Here is a 19,313-nt window from a genome sequence, read left to right as displayed (position 1 = left end):
ACGTGGGGCTCGATCCCAGGACCCCGGGATCACGACCTGAGCCGAAGGCAGATGCTTAACGACTGAGCCACCCAGGCGCCCCAGTACCACATAGCCTTGATTACTCTTAGGATATAATAAGCTTTGAAAACAGATAGAATAATCCCTATTTTATTATTTTTCACAGATAGAATAATCCCTATTTTATTATTTTTCAGAGTCAGATATCCAAGTTCCATTGTCATCCCACATATTTTAGAATAGTCTTATCTATATATTTAAAAAATTTTTGCTGGGATTTTGATAGTAATTCTGGTAAACTTTATCAATTTGTATATCTTCAGTATGTTGTCTTCAATCTATGACACAGTGTATCTCCCCATTTATTTAGATCTTTCATCAGCATTTTGTAGTTTTCAGCATACAGATCCTGTATGTGTTTTGTTAAATGCACATCTAAGCATGTCTCTTCTTTTTAAAAAATAAATTGTACAAGTATTCTATTTTTAATTTTGGTGTCCATGTATTATTCATTGCTAGTAATTAAAAATACAACTGAGTTTTGTATGTTGACCTTATATCCTTTGACCTTGCTGAACTCACTAAATAGTTTAATAAATTTCTTTGATTTTTCTGAATAGATGATCCTGTCATCTGCAAATGGGGACAATTTTACTTCTTTTTTCTTTCTGATTTATATACTTTGTCCTCCCTTTACTTGCCTCACTCACTGTACTAGCTAACACTTTCAGAACTATGCTGAATAGAAGTGATGGGAGCAGACATCCTTTCAGGGGAAAGCTTTCAGTCTTTCACCAATAAATAATGATATGGGCTGGAGGCTTTTCATAGATGTTCTTTATCAAGTGGGGAAAGTTCTTCTCTATGCCTAGTTTTCTGGTTTGAAGTCCTTTTATTTCAGAACTTGATAAATGTTGTACCACTTCCTTCTGGCCTTCATAGCTTCTGATGAGAAATCTGGTGTTATGTGAATTATTTTTCCCCTGGAGGTAAGGTGTCATTTCTTTTCTCTTTCTTCAAAGATTTCTTCTTTGTCTGCAGTTTTCAGAGTTTGATTATAATATGCTTAGGTGTGGTTTCTTTGGCGTCTGCTCAGCTTCTTGAATTTGTAAGCTTCTATTTTCTTGACAAATTTGAACAATTTTCAGCCATTATTTCTTTGAATATTTTTTTAGCCATACCATCTTTCTCCTTTCCAAGATTCCTATGACAAGAATGTTAGAACTTATGTTAAGCTTGATTTCAAGTCCATTAAGTTTTTCTGGTCTGTTTTCTCTCTGATATTCAGATTGGTTAATTTCTGTTGTTTTTTCTTCCAGTTCACTGCTTCTTTCCTCTGTCTTCTCCATTTTGCTGTTAAGCCTGTTTATTGAATTTTAGAATTTTAGTCATTTTTTAAAAATGCATTTGGACCTTCTTTATATCTTCTATTTCTTGACTGAGAATTTATATTATTTTAGTTTTATGCATATTCATAATTGTTGAGGCATTTTTGTTATGGATCCTTTAAAATTCTTATTAGGTAATTCTAACATCTGTGTCTTATTGGCATTTGTCAATTGTTTTATCTCATTCTAGTTGAGAATTCTGTAATTTTTGTATGATGAGTGATTTATTGAATTCTGGACATTTTGGTTATGTTGTGAGGCTTTTGGTCATATTTAAGTTTGTGATATAGCAGGCATCCTCTGACACCACTCCATTGGAGAAAAAGGGATATCACCTCATTAGTGTATGGTGGGAGTAAAAGTCCAGGTTACCCATTTGATGTCCATTGATGACGGAGAGAGAGGATGTAGTCTTTGTTACTGTTGGGTGAGGATGGGGAGTTTGGGCTCTTTGGTATGCATCCACTAATACCACTCAGGTTGAGAATGGAAAGGTGCCTCATTACAGCTCCCAATGAGGCCTCCCTGATACTTGTCTGGTAGAGCAGTTGCCTTGTTACTGTTCGGTATTGGCAGAAGACCTGACTCTTCACTAGGCCTCATCTGATAACCAACTCAGCAGGAAAGGAGAGGGGTATCTTAGTACCTTTGATTCTGGGTAGAAGACCAGGTTTCCCATGTGGTCTCCACTGATCCCACAGGAGGGAATCTTGTTATCATTTAGTAGGGATGAAAGTCCCATCTTCTTTCTTAGCCTTCACTGACTCCTCCTGGCAGAGGAGTTGAGGTGATTTGTTACACCCAGGTGAGAGTAGACTCCTAGTTGTCTCATTTTACTTTTGATAGCAGAGGTATGGATGAGGTCACAGTTTTTCTGTAGTGTTTGGCTTGAGTAGAGTTATTGTCTAATTTTAGAAAAAAAAAATAGTAAGATGCCTCTTTTCTGCATCTTTGGATGGACTGGGAAAGCTTTTCTTGGGAGCATATTTGTCTGTGCCTGTTGGTGTTTCCAGGTTGCTTGCTGGTTCAGTGCTCAGTTTAGAATATATGAGGCAAAAAGAAAACCCAGGGAAATCATTGCTCAAAAGTACCCATGCTTCCAGTTGCTGAAATATTTCTTTGGTTCTAATGTGCAAATTGGCTTGCTTTTGTGCTCTGTCTTCCCTAGGGGCTGAGGTTTTAGCATTCTCAGGTTTTCTAGGTCAATTGCCATTTTTCTATTTGCTTTTCAGTTTTTCAGAATTTTCTGTTTAGCATCTCTTCTCCCAATTACTTTGTCCTTATCAATTTATTTCTAAAAATAATCTTATTTTATTTTGTTTTTATTGTGAAGGATATGCATTTTATTTTTAAGAATCTATTTTAGAGTGTAATTCTTCAGAAGTATTTCCTTTGTTTGAGGTTTTTATTTAAAATATTTTAGATCTACTCTCTCTGTGCCAGTGGTTCCATGGCATTATATTACTCAAAGATCATTAGGAGGTAGGAACCATACGAGTTACTTTATTGTAAGGAATTCATTATAGAGAATTGTTGATTAAATGTTTAGAACTGAAAAAAAAAAAGGATATTTCCATCATGGTATGGAAATAGTAATTGCAAATGTATCTATCATTCCTAGATTTAGGAGAAGAAAGGAAAGGAGATGGAATTAGAACTTAAATGATTACAGAAATAACTATGTAAAGCTGAAATCCTGGCCTGAGAATTGGAGGTGCTTGTCAGATGGTGCTGATGTTTCTAAGCTCAGAGAAGAGGTCTGGGAGGCTAGGACTCTGTCTTTTGAAGAGGGAAGTGATGACTGGCTCTTTCTGGGGTCTCTGAAAGCACATAATAAGGTAGATCTGCAAGTGTTGATCTTTTGGCTTAAATATTGATGTCAGCAGGTTGGGTCTGAGGACCCAGAAAGGGGGGTCCCACAGGAGCAGCCAAGAAGGTCCTTGGCTTCAACAGAATGGACATAAAACATGACCAGAAGGAAGTGAGAGCAGAGTTTATTGAAGATATAGAGAAAGCAGATAGAGAACGGAGGTCTGGGAGACTAGGAAAGAAATGGAGCGTGAGTCTCATCTTTGTTCAGGGTTTGGGATTTTTATTTAGGATTGTGGTCTGGTGTACATGTCCTCTCAGGCATCCCAGAACTGGTTAGAACAAAGATGAAGGCCCTGATGTTATTCCCTGAACCCAGAGAGTCTTGGCATTGAGATGTCTAGTGCTGGTGGTCTGGAATATGCATATGATAGCTTTGTCTGGTCATTCTCATCTGGTCCTTTCTTAGTTGTTATCTGTCTTTTTTTTTTTTTTTTTAAGATTTTATTTATTTATTTGACAGAGAGAGACACAGTGAGAGAGGGAACACAAGCAAGGGGGAGTGGGAGAGGGAGAAGCAGGCTTTCCGTGGAGCAGGGAGCCCGATGTGGGACTCGATCCCAGAACGCTGGGACCATGGCCTGAGCCGAAGGCCGATGCTTAACAACTGAGCCAACCAGGCACCCTAGTTGTTATCTGTCTTAAAGAAACCATTAACTCCTTGTCTTTTACAAGGATGACATACACTATTTGCATTCTGAAGCATGGGTAAAGTAGGGATGTAGCTCCTACTTTCTGCTTTCATAGAGTCCTTCAGTTTCCCTATTGCAATATCTTTTCTCTCATAAATATATTCTCTCAAATGTGTATTCCAACTCCAGACTTCCATAATTCCAGAACATTATCCAAATGTCTATATCATATCTTCACCTGGTAACAGGCATCTCATCTTAACATATCCAAAAAGAACTCAAGACTTTCCACCTTGAAACCCATTTTTCCTGCAGTCTTTCCCACTTCTTCCTCTTTTTATTTTTATTTTTTTTGATAAGATTATTTATTTGTTTGAGAGAGACAGAGCGAGCACATGTGCTGGAGCTCGAGGGTGGGGGGAGGGGCAGAGGCAGAAGAAGAAGCAGACTCCCCACTGAGCAGAGAGCCTGACATGGGTCTCAATCCTAGGACCCTGGGATCAGGACCTGAGCCGAAGGCAGATGCTTAACTGACTGAACCACCCAGGTGCCCCTCTTTCCCACTTCAACTAATGATAGCCTTACTCTTATTCTCAAGCCAAAGACTTTGGAGCAGTCCTTGACTCTTCTTTCTCATCTTCCAGTCAATCAGCAAATCTTGAGAAATATAATTAGGTTCCAGTGTCTTCTCATGACTCCACTTCTATTCCTCTCAGCTAAGCTATCAGCATATTTCAGTTACCTCCTATTAGGATTCCTGGTTTCTGCTCTAGTCCCTCTTCTGTCTATTCCTAAAGAAATAAATCAGCAGGCAGTGTAATCCCACTAAATTTTAAGTCAGAACATTTTACTGTACTGCTCAAAGTCTTCCATTGTTTTTTCATTTTACTCAGAGTAAAAGCCGAAGTCAGTAAGGGACCCACCAAGCCCTGTCGTGCAGCCCACTTGGAGTTGTCATGAACAACTCCAGAGGGTGTCATCCATACAGAATACAATGTGTCACATCATAAGCTCACTACCTCCTCCTTTTGTGTCTTTGGATTTTCTTCCTACTATTTTCCTTTTCATTTATTCTGTTCCAGTCCCTTTGGCCTATTTGCTATTATTCAAATGTGCCAAATATATCTCAGGCCATTGCCCTGTTGTTCTCGGTCTTCCCCCTCAGAGACAGGCTTCTGCTGTGCGTTCTACAGGTTTTTACTTAAAAGTATCACCTCAGTAATTCTTACTCTGGCCTATTGAAAAGTGAAACTTGTTCCTGTAGACACTATTTCTTTTCCCTGCTCTATTTTTCTTACAGCACTTAACACTATACAACACACTATATGTTAAATGTTACTTACTTTTTTTATTCTCTGCTTCCCCCCCACCAACTATAATGTCTCAAAGGGTTTTTGTTTAGTTTATACGTGGTGTACTCCAATACCTATGGATGAGCATTACACATAATGGGTGCTTAATACATTTTTGAACATATGACTATATGATATAGTAATCTCATTTTAGTATCACCATAACTTATGAAGATTTGACCTTAATATCAATGAAAAAGAATTTGACACTTTAAAGGTTGAGAAAAGAATGAAAATCTGTACTAAGTTGATTTAATGTGGTAAGGCATAGAAATTTACAAGACAGAAGTTAAATTTGAATTGAAAGTAATATATGTGTGTGACAGTAAATCTGTATCATATTGCCAAATTTGAATAATATTTAAAACTCTTATGGAAGATTGCTGTATCTACCATCCATCACAACTTAGAGCTATCATGGTTATTTAGTCAATGTGAATCCACTAAAACTGTTTCAATAAGAAAGCAAAAGTATTGCCCTATTGAAATGCTTTCTGGGAGACTAATTTTTGCATCTTAAAGTGTACTGCACACAATTTTATGATGCATTAGTAAAGAAAAGAAATTAAGAAAGAAATGTATTGGGGGCCAAAAATATATATGCCACTGGAAAATTGAACATATTGACAAAACTATGGTTTGGCATTGACTTTAATTTTTGTTCTTTAAGGATTACTAATAGCAAGAAGTGAAAAGTCGCATTGCTCGCCTTTGACAAAGACACACATTTAAATAGAATGATAAAATGCAATGCAAACTTCAAGGTGAACTTTAGAATTACAGGATGTTACCATGAATTGATGCGCCAAGCTTGTTAGTATTCCCAGCCTAATCTCTACATAAACAATGTTACCTCTTGTCTTGTGATTCTGGAATTATTTAATTGAAAATGTTTGGGCTATCTGTCTTGAATGGATTATAAAAAGTAAAGGAAACAATGACCTATAGAATGCATTATCGTTTTCCTGTTGATAGAATCAAGCATATAAAACAGCCCAAAGCAGAAGATATATAAAAATTCATCTTTTGGGGTCAGAAATAGGGAAACATATAATAAGCTCTACAGTGTGTTCAGGACATCACGGACAAGGCATCCAACATGCTTAGGTGTGGCACTATTACAGGACTTGTGCTAGCAGTTTATGTCAAGCAAAAAATTAACACTGGAAAATAAATTCCTCTTTCAAAGACACTATCTTTGTAACTGCGCTCATTGTGTAACTTGTATTTCTTAAACTTTTATTCATTTGATAAGGTTAATTTAATCAGAGTGGAATCTGCCAGAAATAAATGTGTAATAACTGAAAAATGAGATTATTCATATTTGGGGGAAAGTAGGAAAATGGGTAAAATTACTGCTGAGAGGGTCAGTTAGCCTCAGTGAATGTCCTTTTTTACAGTGCTGTTTGCAGATGTGGGTAGTAATGAGTATGCTAAACATGTCAGTTTTCACTGGCCTGGCTTAAATATCACAATGTGAGAGCTTTACCTCGTTAAGATAGAGATGCTGCAGCACTTAGGAGAATCAGGGGTTTCATCTGACAGTAGAAAAGGCGCAGTCTGCTTGTCTTTCTCACGTTTGTAAGAGGCTTTAGAAAAGGGTTTGGCAGGGCCAAAGAGAGGGAAAAAATCCTTTGACTGCAGACACCTTTTCTTTTTCGGTTTTGTGATGAATGGTACACTGTTGCACATGGTTGCTTCTCAAATGTATTAGCATTAGGTGTTGATAATCAGTAGAAGTTCTGTATCCTAGCATCTTTTAAAAATTCATATTCAATTTAATAGATAAAATTAGTCTTTTTCTTCAGTTTTTAGTTCGGCTTATTTTTTTTTAGTAGCAGTAGTTTAAGTTCCACAATAAGAGTCTCTATTTTTCTGTTAATTGATTTTTATATTTCACATTTTAGATAGAGAAACACATATAGTTCTTCCTCTCTAGGCCATACAGTCCTGCCTATGACTTTTTGTGAGGAGCTAGAAGCGGGAGTGGATGAAGATTACAACTGGGGTAGAGAAGCCAGTTGGGAGATGGTGTTGGGGGTTAAGGGTGGAGGAGGAGTTAAGTGCCAGGGAAGGTGGCAAGGGGCAGGGAGAACCTGAAAATCAAAAAGGATGAACCCATGATTCAGTCTATCATGGGAATAGAGGTGATTCTAGAGTAGTAGTCATGAAATAAAAGTGAGTCAAATCCAGGGCCCCATCCAGAGCCACCACATTGCAACGGTCTACAGGGAGATTGGTAAAGGATGTGTACTGTAAATGTACTTGGTAGTTCTTAGCTGTTTCATGAGCAGACCTGGAGAGCCTTAAAGATACCCCATGTCTTCCTGACATCAGCTAGTGAAGTAACTGGGACTCTAGCACCACCTTCCAAGTCCCCCATCCATGCTGCTCCCTGTGTGTGTGTGGGGGGGGGGGTCAGGTCCCTTTTGTGTTTTTCTGGGTCATAGGTGTTATCCGTATGACCACTTGGAGGTTTTTTATTAGCAGAAGCTGCTTCACATTCATTCTCTCAATACCTGCTGCTTCTGTCCAGTTCCCTCAGCTACGTCTCCAGCTACCGTGCCTCCTCTCAGTCCTTCCTGAGGCAGAGGAAGTTTATACTCTGACTTGTCATAATGACTAGAAGTTCTTGCAAGGATTGCCTGGTTCTTGCGTTTCAGTGTCTTCTGACTCCTCTTGGACCTATATTCTAAAGTCTATATTTAAGAATCAGTTTGATTGGGGCACCTGAGTGGCTCAGATGGTTAAGCGTCTGCCTTCGGTTCAGGTCATGATCCCAGGGTCCTGGGATCGAGTCCTGCATCGGGCTCCCTGCTAGGCGGGGAGCCTGCTTCTCCCTCTGCCTCTCTCTCTCTCTTTGACTCTAATGAATAAATAAATAAAACATTAAAAAAAAAAAAAAGAATCAGTTTGATACATTACTTAAAAATCCTATGTGGTTTCGGGCGCCTGGGTGGCTCAGTTGGTTAAGCGACTGCCTTTGGCTCAGGTCATGATCCTGGAGTCCCGGGATCGAGTCCCACGTTGGGCTCCCTGCTCAGCAGGGAGTCTGCCTCTCTCTCTGACCCTCCTCCCTCTCATGCTCTCTATCTCATTCTCTCTCTCAAATAAATAAATAAAATCTTTAAAAAAAAAATCCTATGTGGTTTCTGTAGAAATTTCTTGGCTAAAACTAGGATGAGTGAAGTGATGCTAATCAAGATAGATAACATTTCAGAAATAAAACATTGATACACAAAGCACCAAATAACAAAATATCAACATTGTTCATGAACACCCCATCAGGAATAGTGTCAATGCCAAGCCTTATTGGAAGCAGAAGCAAAATGGAAAATCAAGACTGATCTTATCTTTTATTCTTTTTTGAAAATTTTTATACTTAGCTATAATAATGAGTGACTTTTTGCATTAATTTTGATTTTTAAAAAATGTTACATTAAAATATTATTTATTTTGATTACTGAGGGGTTTTTTGGTATCTTTTTAAAGTCTGTACCCTTATCAAGGGTTCTCACATGCCTTATTGCCCTCACTAACAAGCTGATTCTAGGATTGATATGGAAAGACAAAAACACTAGAATAGACAAACAATTTTGAAAAAAAAAAGACCAAAATTTGAAGACACAAAAAGATGCTCAACATTGTTATTAGAGAAATACAGATTATAGCTACAATAAGATCTCACTATGCATTTATTAGAATAGCGAAGATTAAAAACAAAACAACTGACAATATTAGGTCTTGATGAGGATGTGGAATGGAACAACTTTCAAACATTGCTGGTGAGAATATAAAATGATATAACCATTTTTGAAAACAGTTGGGGAGTTTCTTATATAGTTTAACATACCCTTACTATACGATTCAGGAATTCCATTCCTGAGCACACGGACAAAAACATATTTGTGAATGTTTATAACAGTTATTCTCATAATTGCTCCAAACTGGAAACAACCCAAATGTTCTTTAACTGGAGACTAATTAAACAAACTGGTATATCCATACGATAGAATATTTCTTCAGCAATAAAAAGGAACAAACTACACAAAACAAAATAGATGAATCTCAACATCATTATACTAAGGGAAAGAAGCCAGATTCAGATGGCTACATACTGTATGATTCCACTTATATAACAACGTTCTGGAAAAAGTAAAACTGTAGGAACAGAAAACGTTTTCAGTGGCTGCTTGGGGCTGAGGATGAGGGTGGGATTTATTACAATGAAAAGGGGGAGCATATATTTTTGGAGTGAAGAAACTGTTCTTTATCTTGATTGTAGTGCTGGTTACAAGACTGTAGAAGTTTGTCAATCTTTAAGGATCAATTTTCCAATATGTAAATTATGCCTTAATTTAACACAAGAAAGAAAAACAAATTATAGAGATACTAAAACATAGGGTTTTGTGTGTGTGTGTGTTTGTAATTTTTCTACCAACTCAGCATACTAAATTTGGTGATCTATCTGTCAAACTTCATTAAAGTTTTGTCATTCATTCATTCATTTATTGCTGTCTGAAATCTAAAGGAATGGAAGTCAGTGGTTTAGCACAGTGCATCCCAAAATGTAGTTTCTAGACTAGCATCAGCATCACCTGGGAACTGGATAGAAATGCAAATTCTCCAGTTGTACTCACAGAATCACAAACTTCGATGGTGGGGCTCAGCAATCTGAGCAAGTCTTCCAGGTGACTCTGATGCACACTAATGTTTGAGATCCAACATCACTGTTTGCTTTATTTGGAATCACTGTAGTATGGCTTTAAGAGTAAAACAACCATATTTTTGAATTCTGGATCTGGATCTTTCAATGTGTGAGGTATTTCATCTTTCAATGTTTGATTTTTCTCATCTCTAAAATGGGGATTTTACTATCCCCCTCCTAACATTGTAATGCTTAAATAGAATAATGTCAGTAAAGTCCTTATCACAGAGTCTGACACGTAGCAAAAGTTCAATGAAGGGTAATTAGCTTTAAATATCACCTGACTCGGGGCGCCTGGGTGGCTCAGTTGTTAAGCATCTGCCTTTGGCTCAGGTCATGATCCCAGGGTCCTGGGATCGAGCCCCACATCGGGCTCCCTGCTCAGCGGGAAGCCTGCTTTTCCCCCTCCCACTCCCCCTGCTTGTGTTCCCTCTCTCACTGTGTATCTCTCTGTCAAATAAATAAATAAAATCGTTAAAAATAAATAAATAAATAAATATCACCTGACTCACAGTCTTGAATTTTTCTTTTTTTTTGATGTATACACAATGAAATTCATCTTAAGCACACATTTCAAACTGCTGTCTAGCTATTGCCATTGCATTTATTTAGGCAAGGGACTCCATGGTCCTAATTGGGTATTTTCCTTTTCCTTAGTGTTTTCCCATGTACTTTACATGTTTATTCTTGCTTTTTCTTAGACAAAACATTACTTGAAGAGAGAGACTGTCTGGCACTTTGGAGGCAGAATACATTTCCATTTTGCAGAGAGAGTGCCTTTGCATATTTATATTTTAGTCAGTCGTTGCTTGGGTATTTGCAAAAATTGAATTAAAAATTAATTAAAATGAAAAATTAATTGGTTAACCTAAGGCAGAATATTCAGTAGCAGATATGAATATCAAGCCTTCTTCTCCTGATTCACAATCTATTTCCATAATCATGTTACAAGCTTAACATGTAGTATGTACATATGAACATACTTGTGTGTTGAGGGGAGGAAAGTTGATTGAAGAAGAAAAGCGAGAACACAGGGAAGAATGTGTACCCATCAGAGATGAACAGGTAACCTTTTAAAAAGTGCTATGTCTCGATTTCTAAAATATAGGAAATTAATAATTTTGTACCAGTTTATCAAGTTGGAACCACTGATTTCCAGGAAAACTTACTGTCTTTTTTCAAGAGTTAGAGTTGAAAGGTACTTTGTATTATCCTTTATTTTCTGTTTCCCACAGGTGGCAAGTGCTTGCTTAATTATTCATGTGGCTCAGGAATGCAACTGCTTTTCGAATAGGAGGGTCCTGCCAGGATATGTCACCATGTCCCTTTCACTCAGTATTCTGGAGATTTATTCCCTTTCCCTTAATTGGGAAAGTATTGAGAATGGCAAATTTATTTCCTTTTTGAGCATGTTCACTTGTATATCTGATTCAGTTGAATTTGAAAATGAATGCATCTTTTGCATTGATGACTTTAGATTCCACTTTGACTTGCTCCACCTTGCATGGAAACTGCTATAATGCTATTGTCGTCGTCGTCGAAATAATAATAATAATAATAATAATAATAATAATAATAATAATAATAATAATATGGGGTCCTACTTGACAATAGTATTATGAAACGAAGTGTAAGTCTTGAAAAGAGAATTTAGTTAGGGGGTGGTTGAATCGTCCTCAGCAGTGGACAGACACAAAGAAGCAATTTCTCTTGCAGATGGCTTAATACCACTTGGGCATTTGTTTTTTTCCTTCTCTACTATGGGGAAGGAACATATTAAAAAAGAGGTTTCTCTAAACCTCTTGATGAATATTTAGGGTAATTTGTCTGATAAATAAATTTCTCATTTCTATTTCACTAAGATTTGCAATGCTTTATCATCATTGAAGATCTTCCAACTGTCTCGGGACCAGTTTTGGGAAACTTCTTGTACACTCGAGAGCTTTATAAGAAAATGTATTCTTCCATTTGATAGTATGGCAACCAAGGAGGAGAGCTGCTCAGATCTCTTAAGAGAGACGTTGTTCCAGTACAGAGCGCTGGGAGTTGACAACTTTCCTCCGCAGTGCCTTTGCGATCATCCTGGGCTTCTGTTCTGGTTGAGGGCATACCCCTTCCAAGCGGTCTATGCCACTGACTGAGCATGGCAGGACTACCAGAGCCTGGCCATTTCTATTCAACATGAGATGAGACTCTTCTAAAGCACAGTTTTGGCTTCAGAGTTTTCCACTGGGTTGGCTAAGGCTCAGGCTGATCTGTTTGATAGTCTGAGGTTCTCTCTGCCTAATCCTGCTTTGTTTAATCTTTCCAAGGTGTTGCCTCCCCATAAACCACTTGTGCTTCTAATTTCTCATCTTTAGCTTCTGCTTCTAGAAGCAGATCAACTGACAGAGGAATGATTGCTGTAAAAATTCAAACAAGATGACAGTATTTACATTAAAGAATAAAATTCTCTTTCACCAACACCTTTTCCATATTTCACTGTTCTTCCCTAATCTGCCCTTACATGCATAGTTATTTTACACAAGTAGGATCTTGGGGTCAAGTGTAGAGGTTAAGAGCACCAACTGAGAACTGACTGCTGGATTATCAGCCCTCATTCACAGGTTATAAGCTGTGTGACTGGGATATGCCTCAGCTTCCTCATTTGCAAATGTGTAAAGTAATAGTGCTGCTTCACGTCAATATTAGCAAGAAGAAGTGAATTATTATACGTAAAGCATTTAGATTGCCACAAATCAGTGCTTTATGAGTTTGCTCTTTGTAGTTATAGCAGTAGCACGGCATTGAACCTTGCTTTCCACACTTAGAAATGTACTGGGCTATCTTCCTGTTTTCCCATCTTCCTCATCTACTTTCTTTTGTCAGAAACAGGTACTTTTCTTAGGAGAGTAATGATTTTTGTTTGCTTTTGAAAAGCAACTTTATTGAGATATAACTGACATTTAATAAACTATACTTATTTAAAGTATACAATTTGGTGAGTTCTGTACACACATGTACACACTTGTGAAGCATCACCACCATCAAGATGGTGAATATCTCCTTTCTCCTCAATGCCTCCTCATGCCCCCTTGTAATCCTTTGCTCCCACTCTTCCATCATGCCCTTCCCAGGCAATGACTGATCTGCTTTCAGTCATTATATTTTGCATTTTCTAGACTTTATAGACTCATAAAATGTGTACTATATTTTGCTTATATATGATACAGGGTATGGACCAAAGTTCATATTTTTGCCTGTGGATGTCTATTATCCCACCACTACTTGTTGAATAGACACATTTTCTCTACTAAGTTGCCTTTGTCCTTGTGTTAAAGTTTATGCCAATATCACTTGTCTTGGTTACTTGATTACCGTAGCTGTGTACTAAGTCTTGAAATCAAAATGTGTTCACTCTCTAATTTTGTTCTCCTTTTACAAAGTTGTTTTATCTGGGATGACTTTAAGAATAGGTGACAAGGGAAAAATTTTTTTACTGCATTGTTTCTTGAAGAGAGTTATTTTAATTAAAATGTCACCTTTGTTTTAAGATTTTATTTATTTGATGGAGAGAGAGCACAAGCAGGGGGAGTGGCAGGCAGAGGGAGAGGGAGAAGCAGGCTCCCCGAGGAGCAGGGAACCCAATGTGGGGCTCTATCCCAGGACCCTGGGATCATGACCTGAGCTGAAGGCAGTCACTTAACCAACTGAACCACCCAGGTGCCTAAAATGTCACTTTTATAACAGACACCTAACCAGAGAGGCTATGTAGATGGCAAATAAGCATACTAAAAGATGCTCTATATCATATGTCATCAGGGAAACACAAATTAAAATGAGATACTACTACATACCAGTTAGAATGGCCAAATTCCAGAACACTGCAATGTGGAGCAACAGGGATGCACACTTGCTGCTGGTGGGAATGAAAAATAGTACAGCCACTTGGGAAGACAGTTTGGTGGTTTTTTGTTTTTATAAAACTAAACATATTCTTTTTTAAATTTATAAATATATATATAACAAATATATATAATTAATTTATTTGGTATGATTTAGTATATATAACATCAACTATAATAAAATATTATGCAAACTAAACATATTCTCATTATAAGATCCGGCAATGGTGTTCCTTGTTTATTTATACAAAGGAGTTAGAAACTTACGTCCACACAGAAACCTGCACATGTTAATAGTGTTAATGTTAATAGTGGCTTTTATTGGCGGGGGGACGCCTGGGGGGCTCAGTCGATTAAGTGACTGCCTTTGGCTCAGGTCATGATCCCAGAGTTGTGGCACTGAGTCCTGCATCAGGCTCCCTGTTCCCCGTGGTGGGGTGGGGAGGGGAGGGGAGCCTGCTTCTCCCTCTCCCTCTCTCTCTGCCTGCCGCTCCCCCAGCTTGTGCTCCTGTGCTCTCTCTGACAAATAAATAAATAAAATCTTAAAAAAGAAATAGTGGCTTTTTTAAAAAGAGGCGGGGGAGGGGCAGTGGGAAAAGGAGAAAGAGAATCTTAAGCCACCCAGGAGCCCCAGTAGTGTCTTTATTTATAATCGCCAAGACTTGCAAGCAATCACGATGTCCTTCAGTAGGTGAATGGATAAATAAACTGTGGTACATCCATACAGTGGAATATTATTCAGTGCTAAAAAGAAAACAGCTAGCTGGGGTGCCTGGGTGTTTCAGTCGGTTAAGCCTCTGACTCTTGGGTTCGGCTCAGGTCATGAAGTCATGGGTCATGAGATTGAGCCCCAGGTCAGGCTCTGTGCTCAGTGGGGATTCTGCTTGTTCCTCTGCCTCTCCCCCCACTTGTGTGCTCTTTTTCTCTGTCTCTATCTCTCAGATAAATCTTGTGGCTCAGTCAGTTAAGCATCTGACTTTAGCTCAGGTCATGATCTCAGGGTCCTGGGATCAAGCCCCGCGGTGGGCTCCCTGCTCAGCAGGGAGTCTGCTTGTCCCTCTGCTCTGCCCCCTGCTTGTATGCTCACTCGCTGTCTCTCTCTCTCTCCCTCTCTCAAATAAATAAAATCTTTAAAAAAATAAATCTTTTTAAGAAATAAAAAAACCCCCTCAGCTCTCAAGCCATGGAAAGACATGAAGGAAACTTAAGTGCATATTACTAAATGAAAGAAGCCAATCTGAAAAGGCTACATATTATATGATTTCAACTATATGACATTCTGGAAAAGGCAGAAAGTATGGAGACAGTAAAACAATTAGTGGTTGGCAGGGGTTAGGGAATGGAGAAGAGGGATGAATAGGCAGAGCACGGAGCATTTTTTTAGGGAAGTGAAAATACTCTGTATAATACTATGATAATGGATGTATGCCATTATACATTTGTCCAAAACCACAGACTGTATAACACCTGGGGTGAACCAGGAGGTAAACTGTGGACTTTGGGTAATTAGGATATGTCAGTGTAGGTTTATCATTTACAACAAATGTACCATTCTGGTTGGGGATGTTGGGGATGGGAAAGGCTACGTATGTGTGGGAACAGAGGGTATGTGGGAAATCTCTGTACCTTCCCCTCACTTTTGCTCTGAACCTAAAACTTCTCGAAAAGATAAAGTAAAAAAAAAAAAAGTCACTTTCGCAGGGAACTTCATCTGGGTGTTGGCCACGGCATCACTGAGCAGAATTGCTTCGTTGCAGTGGCATTTGTGATGTGGCACGTACCTCTCTGGTCACCAGCCTGCAGAAAGCTCGTTGAGAGAATTTGTTGCCACATACAATGCATCCGGCCGTCATCGACTCAGATCCTCTTAGCCTTCACGGGCACTACTCGCTGCCATCTTCAGCACTTCTAACACAGCATGTTCCACCAAGTCTTCGACAGCTCGATTTGGCCATGCTGCTGCTTACACCTTCCCCTGTTGGGACGTCGTTCGCTCAGTTACTGACTGTGGCCGTTGCCCCAAAGCCAACTGCTTCAGGTAAAGATAACTCCAAGTGGGTTCCCAGGCAGAGTGTGGAGGACATAAAGTTTTTCCAGAGCTTTGGTAATAGATGGGTGGAAGTGGGCGGGTGAGTCTGAAAGAAGGCGCTCCCAAGAATGTTAGAGTTCCTCCTGATGATGCAGTCCCTAAAAAAGCTGGCTGGAGGTGGCAGGGGCTGGCGACAGGGGGGCGGACAACAGCTCTCGGCTTACTGGGAGAATGTTCTTCGGTCCATTTTCCCATACCGTTTAGGAAGAGGGGATCAAGGGTATTCTTAGAGGCTGGCCACTGGAATGTTTCAGGATAAGCTTGGCACTAGTCAGAGTCTCTGGATCAGCAGGGAAGGCTCAGAGTGGAGGATTGGTTACTTAAATGTGGGGATAAGAGGGTGAGAAACGAGCATAGATTATAGCAAAGGCACACGTATCCAGTGAAGGAGATTCATGGATTGACAAGGATTAAGACAGTGATTGGAACTCATATAGTTTGGTCAGGGAGAAGTATGCTTTATAAGTAAGGCAACCAACGGATCTTTTTATTTAACACCCTCAAAAACACATAATCATACTCAAATTGATTCTGCGAACACCTACTCCCAGATGGGAGCTGGGGGTACGGCGATTGAGAATATGTCTTGGACCTAGCCTCAAGGAGCTGGGTAACAGCTGGGGTGACTTCATGCCTCTCTTCCTTATGCAGCTGTGTGGAGCAACACAGGTGGGTTCGGAATCTCGAGTTCGCCAGGGGCCCATTACCAGAGCCGGCCTTTATTGGAGAGTTAGACAGGAAGCTCATTATGGAAAACTGCCAAGTGCTTTGAGGCCTCTTTTGCCTTCTTTCTCCTCCCTCCTTCCTCTAATGGCTTGCCTGGAAGTTGACAGAGCATAAAAGCTATCAAAAAGATGCTGCTTCATGTAGCTCTCAGGGAAAGCTCCTTTTTGTTTACTGTAATTGTTCCTTTTTTGTTTTTATACCATTAAGTACCTCTGACTTCCCAGCTTCAACCAGCCGCCAGTTTCATTCTTCAGTAGGAAGAAAAGAATACAATAAATATGTAAATGAAGAGATAAATAGTAAACAAAAGTAAAACAGTAAAATGCTCAACACCTCAGTTAGAGATGTGAGTCGATTGGATCGATGGATCAGACTTGGACCTGCATTCCGTGTCTCAAATTTTGAAATAAGAGTTGTTTTATTTATCTCAGGGAATGAAACCTTTCAAGGGACTGTTCAAAAGCATCGGGTATATTAACAGTTGGCCGCTACATCCTACTGACAGCAGGTGATTCTGTAGCTGCAGTATGAACTGAAAGGCACTTCATCTGGCTGGGACATTTCACTCCTTCTGGTCCCCGAATTTCTCCAAATCCCATAAAACTCTCTTTGGCCTAACTGAACACTTGAGGGAAAAACTGTAATTTTCTTTGAAAATTGTGATAAATAAATAAAGATAAATATTGTCATATGCAGTAGAAATCTTCTGGTATCGTTTGATTATCCTAAAAAGGTTCTCACTTCAGGCTTACGAAGGAGGTAGCGCGTCAGAGGGAGAAACTGAGCAATGGCTTGACCGAAGACATACACTAAGCCTTTGTTATGTGAAGAAAGGAGCCGTGCTCCACAGATTCCCGTCCCGAAGGCTTAGTTGTGCAATGCATGCGATCAGCAGGTGTGTCAAGGTGACTTTTTCCCACCATAATTCTTCAAGTGTGGTGTTATTGTCTCATTTTGCCAGTAAGGAAATTGGGGCTTAGAGCAATGAAATAACCTGCCCAAGATTCCTGTTCACGAAGGTGTGGAGAGAGCTTCAGACCCATGACTGACAACCCTGAGCGCCCTGTCTTTCCCCCTGTATGCCTGGCTGTCTGCTACATTGCAGACACTGAATGGGACAGATGTGAGGTAAAGCCATTGTTGCTTTCCATGAAGGACTCTGTTGTGTGTTCCCTGGAACATTTTAAAATATCCATCGTTCAGATCAACACGGCCATGATAGTCACTGAATCTTTCAAGCAAGCAAGGCCATGGATTTCTAAGACAGTGTCTATATCCTCTTCATCCTTGTTTCTGAGGGCTAATGTATTCATAATATTTATTAGGTCAATCCAAACTCCACAAATAATGTAGAGGGAATATAAATAGATTCCATTGACACATATTCTTTCTACCTCAATTACTGGTAAATAAAATTTAAATATGGATAACCTAATATGATATTATGCTTAATATTTGATTTGTTTCTGTTTAGATTTCATATGAATATTTTAAAATCAAACTGCTGTAGAAATAAAATGTACATGATTTACTTTATATTTGAATTATCTATTCTTATGTATCATAATACATAATTGTCAGTTCACAGTTATGATAGTGTATTAAAAATAAAATAATTAGTAACTTTTCTTCTTTTTAGTTTTTTGGATATGCACCCTGGATATTGAAGCAAGTTTTTCTGTTTTCTTATGGTTATAGTATGTTTTCCTCATTTGGTTTAGGATCTTGGTCAATCACAAATTTTCCCTATTGTAATTTCTCTCTCTCCAATATGAAAATAATAATAATAATTTGTCACCAATTAGAATGATTTCTGAGAATTGACTTTTTGGTTCTATATGTATAACAACAGCAACAAAAAGAAGGGAGAAAGTATGTCAAGTTTGTTTCCCCAAAAAATTAGGTATAATTGTTCATTGTTGGCAATTTATATTCTAAAGTATTAAAGGTAGAAAAGACTATGGAGGCCAAATGTCAAGTGTTCCAGTCCACTTTTTCCCTTTCTCTTAATGTAGAGTCTCCTTTTATCAAGTGTTCCTTCTTTCTCTTTCTTTCTCATTATCTGTATATGTATGTATGTAACTTCTGTAGTTAAAAAATAATTCAAACAGAAATCTAAGAATACATTGTTTACTATTGTGTTTTCTAGGATAATAATTATGAAGTTAAGTAATATATTTGACGTCTTACTCCATCTCATTCAAAGGACCTCAAAATTGTATGTATGCAAATCCACAACAATGGAAGGTCAAGTAATGGCATTTTTAACCACTCGGTTATGCATGCAGAATGATGTATTTATATTTTCTATATGCTTGCAATTTAGAAGAGTCAATGCTCAGTGTAAGGACATTCAAATTACAAAACACAAAGTCAATTTTTCATAAATTATATTCAATGCAGAATCATCAGATTCCTTTTGCCAGGTGAGGGGCAGTTCAGTATAGAGAAAAGTGCTTAGATACTATTTGTTGGCTATTTGACCTGATTTTCTCGCGTGGAAAATGGAACTAATAAAATCTGCATTCAGTCTTTTTTGTGAAGATTAAAAATAAGATGTTAAATTAACTAATACCTGTTAAGAGCTTGCAGTATGCTAAACACAGTGCAAGGCGGTTGACACAGTGTCTGACATAGAGTAGGCATGTGCTGAATGGGAGTCTTT

At 38.6% G+C, this 19,313-nt stretch overlaps 1 long non-coding RNA gene across 1 annotated transcript in view; it reads left to right on the top strand.

The window, feature by feature from the left end:
- Window positions 1-18,866, top strand: part of LOC118000670 — a 160,169-nt gene extending 141,303 nt beyond the window's left edge. Inside the window, exons 2-3 of the long non-coding RNA XR_004676522.1 lie at window positions 15,591-15,871; window positions 18,798-18,866. This is a non-coding gene — a long non-coding RNA (uncharacterized LOC118000670). The remainder of the gene's footprint in view (window positions 1-15,590; window positions 15,872-18,797) is intronic.
- Window positions 18,867-19,313: the final 447 nt, after the last annotated feature.

This window comes from Mirounga leonina, unplaced genomic scaffold, assembly GCF_011800145.1.
Source record: "Mirounga leonina isolate KUSES-001 unplaced genomic scaffold, KU_Mleo_1.0 Mir_115, whole genome shotgun sequence".
In the NCBI taxonomy this organism is placed as follows: Eukaryota; Metazoa; Chordata; class Mammalia; order Carnivora; family Phocidae; genus Mirounga; species Mirounga leonina.
Note: the sequence above shows the minus strand (reverse complement) of the source record. Positions and strands in the feature narration are given on the sequence as shown.